The following is a 12,855-nucleotide window of genomic DNA, read 5'->3' as shown; positions in this document are numbered from 1 at the left end:
AGAAGGGCCTTAGTCAGGGAGGTTACCAAGAACCCAATGGTCACTCTGTCAGAGCTCCAGAGGTCCTCTGTGGAGTTAGGAGAACCTTCCAGAAGGACAACTATTTCTGCAGCAATCCACCAGTCAGGCCTGTATGGTAGAGTGGCCAGATGGAAGCCACTCCTTAGTAAAAGGCACATGGCAGCCCGCCTGGAGTTTGCCAAAAGGCACCTGAAGGACTCTGATCATGAGAAAATTCTCTGGTCTGATGAGACAAAGATTGAACTCTTTGGTGTGAATGCCAGGCGTCAAGTTTGGAGAAAACCAGGCACCGCTCATCACCAGGCCAATACCATCCCTACAGTGAAGCATGGTGGTGGCAGCATCATGCTGTGGGGATGTTTTTCAGCGGCAGGGACTGGGAGACTAGTCAGGATAAAGGGAAAGATGACTGCAGCAATGTACAGAGACATCCTGGATAAAAACCTGCTCCAGAGTGCTCTTGACCTGAGACTGGGGTGACGGTTCATCTTTCAGCAGGACAACGACCCTAAGCACACAGCCAAGATATCAAAAGAGTGGCTTCAGGACAACTCTGTGAATTTCCTTGAGTGGCCCAGCCCGAGCCCAGACTTGAATCCAATTGAACATCTCTGGAGAGATCTTAAAATGGCTGTGCACCGACGCTTCCCATCCAACCTGATGAAGCTTGAGAGGTGATGCAAAGAGGAATGGGTGAAACTGGCCAAGGATAGATGTGCCAAGGTTGTGGCATCATATTCAAAAAGACTTGAGGCTGTAATTGCTGCCAAAGGTGCATCGACAAAGTATTGAGCAAAGGCTGTGAATACTTATGTACATGTGATTTCTCAGCTTTTTTATTTTTAGTAAATTTGCAAAAACCTCAAGTAAACTTTTTTCACATTGTCATTATGGGGTGTTGTGTGTAGGATTCTGAGGGAAAAAAATGAATTTAATCCATTTTGGAATAAGGCTTTAACATAACAAAATGTGGAAAAAGTGATGCGCTGTGAATACTTTCCGGATGCACTGTATTTCCAGGATAAAAAACTCCATTGTTAAAAGATCATTATTAAGGCTGTGAATTTGAAGGACAGCTGTGAATTGGTAGAATAGGAGCATTCTAAAGATGTCAAAGATGCAATACTGTAATTAAGAGAAGACTGAAAACCAAAATGGCATATACGTTTTCATGTGGAACATCTACCAGGTTCAGATAAGGGAACATCTCCGTCACAAGTGCTTGAGGATACGCAGCCTCTTTTTAATCAGAGTATAGCATCAAGTCAGTGAAACTTCTGGGATATTGATCTGGTCAGTTAAGTAACACAGAAGTTTGTTAACCAGTTTCAGCTGCTTTTGTGTTAATGAAATTAACAACAGGTGCACTAGAGGCGTAACAATGTGAGCGACCCCCAAAACAGAAATGGTTTAACAGGTGGAGGCCACCGACATTTTTCCCTCCTCATCTCTTCTGACTGTTTTTTCACTAGTATTGCATTTGGCTACAGTCAGTGTCACTACTAGTAGCATGAGGTGATACCTGGACCCTAAAGAGGTTGCACAGGTAAACCAACCAATCAATACATGCCATTGCCAGAAGGTTTGCAGTGTCTCCCAGCACAGTCTCAAGGGCATGGAGGAGATTCCAGGAAACAGGCAGTTACTCTAGGAGAACTGGACAGGGCTGTAGAAGGTCCTCAACCCATCAGCAGGACTGGTATCTGCTCCTTTGGGCAAGATGGATCAGGATGACCAGAGCCAAACAAAATGACTTCCAACAGGCCACTGGTGTGAATGTCTCTGACCAAACAATCAGAAACAGACTTCATGAGGGTGTCCTGAGGGCCCGATGTCCTCTAGTGGGACTTATGCTCAATGTCCGTCACCATGGAGCTTGATTGGCATTTGCCATAGAATACTAGAATTGGCAGATCCACCACTGGCACCCTGTGCTTTTCACAGATGAGAGCAGGTTCACGCTGAGCACATGTGACAGACATGAACAGGTCTGGAGAAGCCGTTGAGAATCTTATGCTGCCTGTAACATTGTTCAGCATGACCAGTTTGGTGGTGGGTCAGTGATGGTCTGAGGAGGCATATCCATGGAGGGACACATAGACCTCTACAGGCTAGAAAACGGCACCTTGACTGCCATCAGGTATCGAGGTATCTTTGTATATTCAGGTTTTTCCTGAATTGTTTTGAGATTGAAGTTCTACATTTTTTTCGTTCTTTTATTTAGTATTTTCTTGTTTATTAATCGCTATGTGTTTTTATTTTTGTCCTTAACTGTCATTTCTGTTACTTATCTATTTTGTCTTTTGCATGTTGAGCCTAAGAAGGCAAAGCTCCCTAACACAGCAGCCTTCATAAATTTTATAAAATTTCAGCTTTTTGATTCGTTGCTATGGATATAAAATTTGACATTTGTTCTCGGACTTTGAATTTTCTCATTTATGGGTTACCTCTTGGTGAGAAGACTTTGTATTCTTTCCACTGATGTTAAAAAATTCTGTTCTTGTTAACATTTTTGAAAACGTTTTTCAATTAACTTTAATATTATTATTATAGCTAAGGATTGTTTTGGTTTTTTTTCCCCTGTGGATTTTCAGGGTTCACCTCTCCCTTTAGAGAGTGTAAGCTTGACTTTCTTTGAGGGTGCAGGGTGCTGCTTGGTTAGGATTTTCAGGACCAGACTTACTTAATATTACTGATGAGGCTTGTTTTTTGAGTTTCATAGAGCTGGCAAATCACAATTTCAAAATGTATTTTAAGGTTAGTGTTGATTGGTGAAATTCACAAAAGCGCTTTTTGCAGTGAATATAATGTGTTAACTAGTGGCCTTGTTCATTGATTATTTTTCTGGAAATTTGAATTGTGGCTGGTTTAGATGTACATTGAGTACCCCATTAGAGTACCCCACAGTGCTTTGCAAAGCCAGCGTGATTTCATAGTGCTGTAGCTGCAATGCACAGAACAGTCACTAATGCCTACTGTTTTACTGCTAATATGTTTTGCGCATACATGATGTCACAACCCAATCAATACTCCAGTCAGATTTCCAACACACATGAATTAAAAAAACTTGCAGTATTGGAGCAGTAGATTAGCTGACCATAATGAGAATATTATGGGTAATGCCACAGGGTATTATTTACTGATGCACTGGCAGTGTAGCGCCACATTGCTAATTTGCATACACAATTAGCCATGTACTGCATTTATGAGTCAAAAAAGCCCTTGCCAGAAAACACAGAACACCATGTGAAATAATAATAGCAAAAGATTTATTACTTAAATAGATTTATATTACTATTTTACAAGGCAGTTTTTTCTTCTTGATTAAAGAAAAAGTTGGTGGGCATCTGCACTGGAAACAAAAAAAGACATTCCAGCTGTGCCTGGAGCTGTGGCTTCAAACAACAGAATGAACCAGATTCATGCCGCTGCTTTGAGGCATGGCCAATTTGTGTCCTAAGACTGAAACTTTGTGGATGCAAAGATTTAGATTTTATTTACTCATTGCTAGTCTAGGGCCATTTGTTGAATTTTGTTTTTGGTTACCACTTCGTCTGCATCTTTTGCTGTTTCAGGTGTGAAACAGATCACACTTTTAACCACAATAATTGGTCCAGCAAAGTTGGCAGACACTTCCCTAACCATCTGTGACCACTATCATCCAACATCACAATATTATAATCCAATTAGAACTAGATTAGTTCCACTTTCCCTATTGACTTAAATGACATTGTGTGACTTAGGTGAAGTTCCCAAACACGTCCGTGATTTTGCTGAATTCACAGCAAAGAGAATTCTTCATGATTCACTCATTACTAGTTAAGATATTTTGAAATAACTTGTAAATTATTTTAGGATATATCAAAAACATTTCAAGATATTGTAAAATAATAAGTTCTTCTTCTTTCGGCTGCTCCTGTTAGGTGTTGCCACAGCGGACCATCTTGTTCCATGTCCTCCTGTCCTCTACAACTTGCTCTGTTACACCCATCACCTGCATGTCCTCTCTCACCACATCCATAAACCTCCTTTTAGGCATTCCTCTTTTCCTCTTGTTTGGCAGCTCCATCCTTAGCATTCTCCTCACATGTACAAACCAATGCAATCTCACCTCTCTTACTTTGTCTCCCAACCGTCCAACTTGAGCCAACCCTCTAATGTACTCATTTCTAATCCTGTCCGTCCTCATTACACCCAATGGAAATCTTAGAATTTTTAACTCTGCCACCTCCAGCTCTGTCTCCTGCTTTCCGGTCAGTGCCACTGTCTCCAACCCATATAAAAAGCTGATCTCACTACTGTCCTGTGTACCTTCCCTTTATTGTAAAATATATTGTATATATTGAGATATTTTAAAATAATGTCCTGTTTAACTGAAGATCTCTCAAATGCATTTCAAGATATCTTAAAATGGCAGGATGTCCTTTTGAAAATATAAGGAAATTTTAACAAGAAGTCATTCTGAGAAATCTTGAATTGTATTTCAGATATCTCAGAATCCACACACACTTACTTTAAGATATCTCGAAATGTATTTATTACTTTGCATACTTATAGTTATTTGCAGAAGTGACCTGAATCCTAGTTAAAATACTTGAACTAGAATAATTTCAATAATTTTATCAGAAGTAAAGACAGTTCACTAGACTATTGAATTGCCTAAAGTTACAGTTCATCAAGTCTGAAAGACATAATTGAACTGAGTACATACCTTAGATAGAAGAATATGTGGATATGTTTGGTGTTAAATGTGAAAGTATTCTCTCAATAATACTACCACCTAAGGAAAAACTGTGTAAATTATTAGAAACATAGTCAATACATTCAGATAGTGCAGCTACCAAACAGAGTATTTGTTGTATGCCTGAGAAGGTGAAAGTAGTAAAAGATTGTGATGCATGAGTAGCTGTCTTGCTCCCTAAATACGAGACGAGACTGAGTCTAAGGACTTCAGGAAAACCAGATTATTCAGTTCAAAACAGAAACATCAGTTATTTATTGAAGCGGGAGCTACCACTCTACTACACACAGACGCAGCAAACGGGCAGGACCGGGACCACATCAGTGGCCAAGTTACAGTGTTCCCTGCATCACCCATCAGGTGGTAGACACGTTGCATAAGAAGGTGGTGAGCTTGCAGTTGTCTCTGTGGTTCTGCAAACCTGCATTATACTGCAAACTTGTGGGGTGCTGTAAACCTGCGGTTGCCTCGGCAGTAGACAAACAGTCCTCAACAAACACATCAATCACGTTTCGGGGTGTTGCCCCATTGGGAAGGGTCTTAAAAGAGTTAAAAAACCTCACAAGATAAAATAAATATTTACTATGGAATACACAGTCATATGAAAAAGTAAGTACGCCCCATGGAAATTGGTAACTTTTCAACATATTTGAACAGGCAAATATTAGATCTTCATGCAAACAGTGCCTACAGGTAAAGGTGCTATACTTGAAAAAATGACTCATAAAATTGACATGTATTCATTTTCATGATCTAAATTAACAAAAATGCAAATTTGCCACATGAAAAAAGGAAGTACATCCTTACATTTATCACCACTTTAAATCCATAAAATTAGCATCTGGTGCTCCAGATCAAGTGCCTATGATTGCAACCTCCTTAGGTAGTATGTAGGTGGCGTGTGTCTTCTTTAAGCAGCTGGTATCTAGGGTCTTGTGTTCTCTTTGCTGCTGACATCTTTGGTGTCATAATGCCAAGATCAAAAAACCAACTAAGGCCCTCAGAAAAAAAGGTTGTGGATGCATATGGGTATGCCAAGGGATTTAAAAACATTAGCAAATAATTTGAACTCAATTAATTCTGCTGTAAGGAAAATCATCTACAAGTGGCATAGATTTCAAACAACTGCTGATTTGTTCAGGACTGCCGGCTCAACAAATTTAGCCCAAGAACTTACAATTTGATACAAACAGATATTTCCAAGAATACCAAAATTTCATTATAGGTTCAGCAGGTAACTCTTGCAAAAGTTGGTGTCAAAGTGCATGCATCCACAATCAGAAAGAAATTGCACAAATTAGACCTGTATGCGAGGTGACCCAGGAAAAAGACCTTTGCTGTTCCAAAAGAATATCACACCAAGACTACAGTTTTTCATTTAACATCTATGCAAAACCCAGGACTTCTGGAACACTTTGCTTTAAACAGATGAATCAGAGATGGAGTTGTTTAGCAAGAGTAACAGTAGATGCAGTCAGGTCGATAGATATTTGGACAGTGATACAATTTTCATAATTTTGGCTGTGTATACCACCACAATGGATTTGAAATTAAGCATTCACGATGCGATTGAAGTGTAGACATTCAGCTCCTATCTCATATGAGTGCATTAATCCACAAAATATTTATTGTTCAAAAGAAACTCAATGGGAATATATATGGAACTGTGTAATACTATATCTAGGGTACATTGAAGAGTATACTTTATACCAACTTTCTTCCTAAGCTAACGTTGTGTTTGTCAGGAATACATTTTAGAAAAGATTAGAAAGACAGTTGTGTACACAAGACATGTAGCACTAGACTTTCGTGATTTAAAAAATGCCAGGAGCCCTGTTTCGGTTTTCCATTTTGTGATAAATAAATGTTAACAGATACAGGAATTAGGCATTACTGATGGCGTTCATTTTATAAAAATAACAGAGGAGAGTAATGGACAAGTGAATGCAAGTTCAAAAAAATAGTAAAATAGTAAAGACCAGGAAGCAGTGTGTAACTAGGAGTTTATACTGCAGTGTTAGTAAAAATGATATGTTTATATAAAAAGGAAGGAGAAAAACTAGAGGTTGGTTGGAATAAAGAAGAGTAGTACAGTAGCTGGTGAAGCTCTGTGGTATACGTTTGTGTGAGGTTTATTAAAACATGGCAAGCAGTCCGCAAACTGGTCTGTACTTTTGTATATTAAGGATATCTCTGTTATGCTACTGAAATTATTTAGAAGCCAACGAAGAGCCCATGTCGCAGTGTTATGGAGGGTGTAAATGACAGGCTCCCCACACAGTGTAAAAAATGAAATCAAAACTATGTGAAAAGTATTTTTCATGACATTAAGTCTAGTTTTCCTTATTTTAAGAATTTTTGACTTATCCAAAAATTTGTATTTATGATTATTTAGCGTACTTTAAGAAATCATGTCAAGTAAATTTTACTTGCCCCATTGGCAGATTTTTTTGCTAAATACAAGCAACACAACTCCTGTTTAAAGTTTTTTTTATTTTTTTGTCTGGTCTTTATGCATTTTTGCATTGCACCCACTCTCAACACCACTGCCTCTAAATGTACAAAGGCAAAAGTTGTGGGAACCTTCACTATCTACTAAGGTTTGTTCATCATTCTCCCCATTATTTCTCAGATCTCAAAATTGTTTTCTCACCCTTAATCTTGAAAAAACAGTTTGAGCTGCAAACTCACTTCTTAATTTCAGGGTCAACTAGTCATTAAAAACTTCATCTTGTGGTTACCATCAGACCACCCCGGATCATTTTTGGGAGACAAAGGCTGGCACGACCCTGGGTGGATAGATGGATGGAATAATTAAACATGTACTATGAACATATTTCAATGTTCCATAAAAGTTTTGAAGAATCGGCGTTCTAAGCTTAGAGATGGCAGATCTATTACAGAGCTGAATGTGTGTCATCTGATTACTGGGAGAAAGAAAAGTAAGGACAGGAATTGGGGGTTATTATGTTTGAAAAATACAGTACTGCTGCTTTAAATTATTTCGTGTCCCCATGTTTAATACATGCTTTAATTCCTACCATTATGAAAATGATATCAAGTATACATCTTAGTATTTAAATTGTTCAGGGTGCTGTAATATCTTGATTGTAATGTATGCTGTGTCCTGTTGGCGGAAGAGAAAGCCTGTTTAAGAAGAATGTAGTGATTCACACATGTAGAGTACATACGAAAACACACAGAATATGAAGCATTTAATGTGCTATTTTAGTTACGATGGGATTTGAGAAACTAGTAAATTAAATAATTTTAAGATTAAGTTTATGACGTTCTACTTTAATGACAAAATAAACTATGTGATTAAAGTGGAAATTTCAGAATTAAAGTTGACATTTGGACATTTTTTTCCACTGTGTCCCTATTTTGTTTTTCTTTTCTCTGTACCCTAATACGCTTCCATTTGACACTCAGACGGTGGATTACAACTCACTTTATCATAGCGACTTTGATATCTACACTGCAAAAAATGAAATCTTAACAAGCCAGAAAATCTTGAAAAGAAATAATAGATCTTGTTTTTTTTTATTTTAAGAATAACTGACTTGAGTAGATTTGTATGTGTAAGATATATAATCTCATTTTTAGAAAATTTAACAAGTTAACAAGTTAAACTTTCTCACTATATTGGCAGATAATTTTGCTTGATTCTAATACCTTTTTCTTGTTTTAACAAGAAAAACAAGAAAAAGGTATTAGAATGAAATAAAGGGCTATTTACATTGATTTATATATTGCAAGAGGCGTAATTCTGGGAGGAATTGGGGTAGGGCGGCAGGCGTGTGCACAAGCATTACTTTTCATGCTGACTGGGATTTAAGGAGCGGAACAATGTGGAAGTTGGCTTATGCATGGTTTTCTGCATCTGAATTTTTTTGTGCGTATGCACATTTCCGCTTTTGTCTGTATGCCATGTTTTAGTGTGAAGTCTACGCACAGCATTATTGCATGAGGCCCCTGGATTAGGTCCCTGCACATTCTCTTCTGCTCGAGACTAAACAGGTTTAATTCTCTTAGTTGGTCAGAGTAGGAGATGAGCCTTAAGTTCTGGGATGCACTTAGTTGCTCTACTTTGCACAGCTTCACATGCTGTTATGTCTTTCTAGTATTGTGGTGAACAGAATTGCATAAAATGCTCTGTATAGTATGGAAAAAAGTATCCTGTATAGTATCTATACTAATTAATAAAAGGCAAAGCCCTCACTGACTGACTGACTCACTCATCACTAATACTCCAACTAATACTCAGTGTAGGTAGAAGGCTGAAATTTGGCAGGCTTATTCCTTACAGCTTACTTACAAAAATTAGGCAGGTTTCATTTCGAAATTCTACGCGTAATGGTCATAACTGGAACCTGTTTTTTGTCCATATACTCTAATGGAAGAGGTGGAGTCACGTATCGCGTCATCACGCCTCCTACGTAATCACGTGAACTAAAAACAAGGAAGACATTTACAGCACGAGTCAAACGCGGGAATGAAGGTAAATGAGGTTAATTTTTGAGTGTCTTTTAATACTGTGTAAGCATACATATTAACACATGTGCAATTAAACGTGTGCATTTACGGGGTGATTTCTCAGGCTTAAAAGCTCTCCTTTTATCAAACGCGGGAACAAAGGTAAATAACGTTAATTGTTGAGTGTCTTTTAATACTGTGTAAGTATACATATTAACACATGTGCAATTAAATGTGTGCATTTACGGGGTGATTTCTCAGGCTTAAAAGCTCGCCTTTTATCAAACGCGGGAACAAAGGTAAATAACGTTAATTGTTGAGTGTCTTTTAATACTGTGTAAGTATACATATTAACACGTGCAATTAAACGTGTGCATTTACGGGGTGATTTCTCAGGCTTAAAAGCTCGCCTTTTATTAAAGAGGTAAATGCAAACTGTTTTCATTCTGAAGGGCACAAACCACGTTAGATTTCATGCTCAAGAGTAAACTCAGCACACAGCTTGGTCATATTACAACCGGAGGGGCAAACTGACAATGTGGTATACAAAGAGATCCTTAACAAATAATTATTGATTCATTTTCCCTCAGTTTAAAAAGGTTTACTTTTCTTCTTAATAAAATTTTTAAAGCAGTACTTCGCCGCTGCGAAGCACGGGTATTTTGATATATATCAAAATATATCGCGTCATCACGCCTCCCACGTAAGCACGTGAACTGACCCGCTGCCGTTTGCAATGCCATATTCGCGAGATACAAGTTTAATGAGAAGACACGAGGTATGGACATCGCAACATCACACAAGACAGCGGCTCACGTGAAGTGACTGAACACAGCAGGAGTGATCACTTCGATGAATCAAACCTGTTCAAAAAACACATTACACAATTGATAAGGTATGAAAACAATATGAAACCGATTGTGGATTTGCGTACAGCCACTGAAACTTTGTGACGGCACGAGACTTCAGGTCACGTGTCTGCAAAAGAACGTCATTGAGTCAACTATTTTTACTGGCGGTGACTCAGGGGAGAGAGTTTTTATTCCTCGCATCCCCGTTATACCCTCTGATCTCCCATTTCAATTCAAACGCCTCCAATTTCCACTAAGCCTCTGCTTCGCAATGACAATTAATAAGTCTCAGGGACAGACCCTACAAAAGGTTGGCATTGATTTGAGGCAAGACTGATTTTCACAAAGCAAACTGTACGTTGCATGCTCAAGAGTAAGCTCAGCACACAGCTTGGTCATATTACAACCAGAGGGGCGAACTGACAACGTGATATACAAAGAGATCCTTAACAAATAATTATTGATTCATTTTCCCTCAGTTTAAAAAGGTTTACTTTTCTTCTTAATAAAAATTTTAAAGCAGTACTTCGCCGCTGCGAAGCGTGGGTATTTTGATATATATATGTAGATATGTGTACAGTGGTGTGAAAAACTATTTGCCCCCTTCCTGATTTCTTATTCTTTTGCATGTTTGTCACACAAAATGTTTCTGATCATCAAACACATTTAACCATTAGTCAAATATAACACAAGCAAACACAAAATGCAGTTTTTAAATGATGGTGTTTATTATTTAGGGAGAAAAAAAATCCAAACCTACATGGCCGTGTGTGAAAAAGTAATTGCCCCCTTGTTAAAAAATAACCTAACTGTGGTGTATCACACCTGAGTTCAATTTCCGTAGCCACCCCCAGGCCTGATTACTGCCACACCTGTTTCAATCAAGAAATTACTTAAATAGGAGCTGCCTGACACAGAGAAGTAGACCAAAAGCACCTCAAAAGCTAGACATCATGCCAAGATCCAAAGAAATTCAGGAACAAATGAGAACAGAAGTAATTGAGATCTATCAGTCTGGTAAAGGTTATAAAGCCATTTCTAAAGCTTTGGGACTCCAGCGAACCACAGTGAGAGCCATTATCCACAAATGGCAAAAACATGGAACAGTGGTGAACCTTCCCAGGAGTGGCCGGCCGACCAAAATTACCCCAAGAGCGCAGAGACGACTCATCCGAGAGGTCACAAAAGACCCCAGGACAACGTCTAAAGAACTGCAGGCCTCACTTGCCTCAATTAAGGTCAGTGTTCACGACTCCACCATAAGAAAGAGACTGGGCAAAAACGGCCTGCATGGCAGATTTCCAAGACGCAAACCACTGTTAAGCAAAAAGAACATTAGGGCTCGTCTCAATTTTGCTAAGAAACATCTCAATGATTGCCAAGACTTTTGGGAAAATACCTTGTGGACTGATGAGTCAAAAGTTGAACTTTTTGGAAGGCAAATGTCCCGTTACATCTGGCGTAAAAGGAACACAGCATTTCAGAAAAAGAACATCATACCAACAGTAAAATATGGTGGTGGTAGTGTGATGGTCTGGGCTTGTTTTGCTGCTTCAGGACCTGGAAGGCTTGCTGTGATAGATGGAACCATGAATTCTACTGTCTACCAAAAAATCCTGAACGAGAATGTCCGGCCATCTGTTTGTCAACTCAAGCTGAAGCGATCTTGGGTGCTGCAACAGGACAATGACCCAAAACACACCAGCAAATCCACCTCTGAATGGCTGAAGAAAAACAAAATGAAGACTTTGGAGTGGCCTAGTCAAAGTCCTGACCTGAATCCAATTGAGATGCTATGGCATGACCTTAAAAAGGCGGTTCATGCTAGAAAACCCTCAAATAAAGCTGAATTACAACAATTTTGCAAAGATGAGTGGGCCAAAATTCCTCCAGAGCGCTGTAAAAGACTCATTGCAAGTTATCGCAAACGCTTGATTGCAGTTATTGCTGCTAAGGGTGGCCCAACCACTTATTAGGTTCAGGGGGCAATTACTTTTTCACACAGGGCCATGTAGGTTTGGATTTTTTTTCTCCCTAAATAATAAACACCATCATTTAAAAACTGCATTTTGTGTTTACTTGTGTTATATTTGACTAATGGTTAAATGTGTTTGATGATCAGAAACATTTTGTGTGACAAACATGCAAAAGAATAAGAAATCAGGAAGGGGGCAAATAGTTTTTCACACCACTGTATATATGTAGATATATAAATATACTGTATATATGTATATATATGTGTCTGTGTGTGTATATATGTATGTATGTATGTGTATATGTATATGTGTGTGTGTATGTATGTGTATATATATGTTGACATATGTATATATATATATATGTATATATATGTGGATGTGTATATATATATATATGTGTATATGTAGATATGTGTATATGTAGATATGTATATATATGTATATATGTGTATGTATATATATGTTTATGTGTGGGTGAGTGTATGTGTGTGTGTGTGTATATTATATATATATATGACAGCAACACTCATAACAATGACAACACAATTACATATACAGTATATATATATGTAGATATATATATATATATATATATATATATATATATATATATATATATATATATATATATATACTAATAAAAGGCAAAGCCCTCACTGACTCACTCACTGACTGACTGACTCACTCATCACTAATTCTCCAACTTCCCGTGTAGGTGGAAGGCTTAAATTTGGCAGGCTCATTCCTTACAGCTTACTTACAAAAGTTAGGCAGGTTTCATTTCGAAATT

This window comes from Erpetoichthys calabaricus, chromosome 2 (genome assembly GCF_900747795.2).
Source record: "Erpetoichthys calabaricus chromosome 2, fErpCal1.3, whole genome shotgun sequence".
Taxonomy (NCBI): Eukaryota; Metazoa; Chordata; class Cladistia; order Polypteriformes; family Polypteridae; genus Erpetoichthys; species Erpetoichthys calabaricus.
Note: the sequence above shows the minus strand (reverse complement) of the source record.